This window comes from Mixophyes fleayi, unplaced genomic scaffold, assembly GCF_038048845.1.
Source record: "Mixophyes fleayi isolate aMixFle1 unplaced genomic scaffold, aMixFle1.hap1 Scaffold_3470, whole genome shotgun sequence".
NCBI lineage: Eukaryota > Metazoa > Chordata > Amphibia > Anura > Limnodynastidae > Mixophyes > Mixophyes fleayi.
In genome coordinates, this window is record NW_027447471.1 from 27501 (window position 1) to 30681 (window position 3181).

Genomic DNA, 3181 nt, shown 5'->3' on the forward strand with positions numbered 1-3181 from the left:
GTTTTTGGACTGCAATGAAGAAATGACTATGTTTTGCGATTTCTCCTGCTCAGAAAGACTTAGAAAGTTGATAATTGTGGACAATGTTAGAAATGTCATGAGAAACAAGAATTATGTAAAAGGATTGATGTAAGTCATTGTTTCCAGGAGAAAGGGAGACAGGAGTGTAAAAAAGCGTTGTTTTTGGACGGCAATGAAGAAATGACTATATTTTGCGATTTCTCCTGCTCAGAAAGACTTAGAAAGTTGATAATTGTGGGCAATGTTAGAAATGTCAGGAGAAACAAGAATTATGTAAAAGGATTGATGTAAGTCATTGTTTCCAAGAGAAAGGGAGACTGGAGTGTAAAAAAGCGTTGTTTTTGGACTGCAATGAAGAAATGACTATGTTTTGCGATTTCTCCTGCTCAGAAAGACTTAGAAAGTTGATAATTGTGGACAATGTTAGAAATGTCATGAGAAACAAGAATTATGTAAAAGGATTGATGTAAGTCATTGTTTCCAGGAGAAAGGGAGACAGGAGTGTAAAAAAGCGTTGTTTTTGGACGGCAATGAAGAAATGACTATATTTTGCGATTTCTCCTGCTCAGAAAGACTTAGAAAGTTGATAATTGTGGGCAATGTTAGAAATGTCAGGAGAAACAAGAATTATGTAAAAGGATTGATGTAAGTCATTGTTTCCAAGAGAAAGGGAGACTGGAGTGTAAAAAAGCGTTGTTTTTGGACTGCAATGAAGAAATGACTATGTTTTGCGATTTCTCCTGCTCAGAAAGACTTAGAAAGTTGATATTTGTGGACAATGTTAGAAATGACATGAGAAACAAGAATTATGTAAAAGTATTGATGTAAGTCATTGTTTCCAAGAGAAAGGGAGACTGGAGTGTAAAAAAGCGTTGTTTTTGGACTGCAATGAAGAAATGACTATGTTTTGCGATTTCTCCTGCTCAGAAAGACTTAGAAAGTTGATATTTGTGGGCAATGTTAGAAATGTCATGAGAAACAAGAATTATGTAAAAGGATTGATGTAAGTCATTGTTTCCAGGAGAAGGGGAGACAGGAGTGTAAAAAAGCGTTGTTTTTGGACGGCAATGAAGAAATTACTATATTTTGCGATTTCTCCTGCTCAGAAAGACTTAGAAAGTTGATAATTGTGGGCAATGTTAGAAATGTCAGGAGAAACAAGAATTATGTAAAAGTATTGATGTAAGTCATTGTTTCCAGGAGAAAGGGAGACAGGAGTGTAAAAAAGCGTTGTTTTTGGACGGCAATAAAGAAATGACTATATTTTGCGGTTTCTCCTGCTCAGAAAGACTTAGAAAGTTGATAATTGTGGGCAATGTTAGAAATGTCAGGAGAAACAAGAATTATGTAAAAGGATTGATGTAAGTCATTGTTTCCAAGAGAAAGGGAGACTGGAGTGTAAAAAAGCGTTGTTTTTGGACTGCAATGAAGAAATGACTATGTTTTGCGATTTCTCCTGCTCAGAAAGACTTAGAAAGTTGATAATTGTGGACAATGTTAGAAATGTCATGAGAAACAAGAATTATGTAAAAGGATTGATGTAAGTCATTGTTTCCAAGAGAAAGGGAGACAGGAGTGTAAAAAAGCGTTGTTTTTGGACGGCAATGAAGAAATGACTATATTTTGCGATTTCTCCTGCTCAGAAAGACTTAGAAAGTTGATAATTGTGGGCAATGTTAGAAATGTCAGGAGAAACAAGAATTATGTAAAAGGATTGATGTAAGTCATTGTTTCCAAGAGAAAGGGAGACTGGAGTGTAAAAAAGTGTTGTTTTTGGACTGCAATGAAGAAATGACTATGTTTTGCGATTTCTCCTGCTCAGAAAGACTTAGAAAGTTGATAATTGTGGACAATGTTAGAAATGTCATGAGAAACAAGAATTATGTAAAAGGATTGATGTAAGTCATTGTTTCCAAGAGAAAGGGAGACTGGAGTGTTAAAAAGCGTTGTTTTTGGACTGCAATGAAGAAATGACTATGTTTGCGATTTCTCCTGCTCAGAAAGACTTAGAAAGTTGATATTTGTGGGCAATGTTAGAAATGTCATGAGAAACAAGAATTATGTAAAAGGATTGATGTAAGTCATTGTTTATAGGAGAAGGGGAGACAGGAGTGTAAAAAAGCGTTTTTGGACGGCAATGAAGAAATTACTATATTTTGCGATTTCTCCTGCTCAGAAAGACTTAGAAAGTTGATAATTGTGGACAATGTTAGAAATGTCATGAGAAACAAGAATTATGTAAAAGGATTGATGTAAGTCATTGTTTCCAAGAGAAAGGGAGACTGGAGTGTAAAAAAGCATTGTTTTTGGACGGCAATGAATAAATGACTGTTTTGCGATTTCTCTTGCTCAGAAAGACTTAGAAAGTTGATAATTGTGGGCAATGTTAGAAATGTCATGAGAAACAAGAATTATGTAAAAGGATTGATGTAAGTCATTGTTTCCAGAAGAAAGGGAGACAGGAGTGTAAAAAAGCGTTGTTTTTGGACGGCAATGGAGAAAAAATGACTATATTTTGCGGTTTCTCCTGCTCAGAAAGACTTAGAAAGTTGATAATTGTGGGCAATGTTAGAAATGTCAGGAGAAACAAGAATTATGTAAAAGGATTGATGTAAGTCATTGTTTCCAAGAGAAATGGAGACAAGAGTGTAAAAAAGCGTTGTTTTTGGACTGCAATGAAGAAATGACTATGTTCTGCGATTTCTCCTGCTCAAAAAGACTTAGAAAGTTGATAATTGTGGGCAATGTTAGAAATGTCAGGAGAAACAAGAATTATGTAAAAGTATTGATGTAAGTCATTGTTTCCAAGAGAAAGGGAGACAGGAGTGTAAAAAAAGTGTTGTTTTTGGACGGCAATGAAGAAATGACTATGTTTTGCGATTTCTCCTGCTCAGAAAGACTTAGAAAGTTGATAATTGTTGGCAATGTTAGAAATGTCATGAGAAACAAGAATTATGTAAAAGGATTGATGTAAGTCATTGTTTCCAGGAGAAAGGGAGACAGGAGTGTAAAAAAGCGTTGTTTTTGGACGGCAATGAAGAAATTACTATATTTTGCGGTTTCTCCTGCTCAGAAAGACTTAGAAAGTTGATAATTGTGGGCAATGTTAGAAATGTCAGGAGAAACAAGAATTATGTAAAAGGATTGATGTAAGTCATTA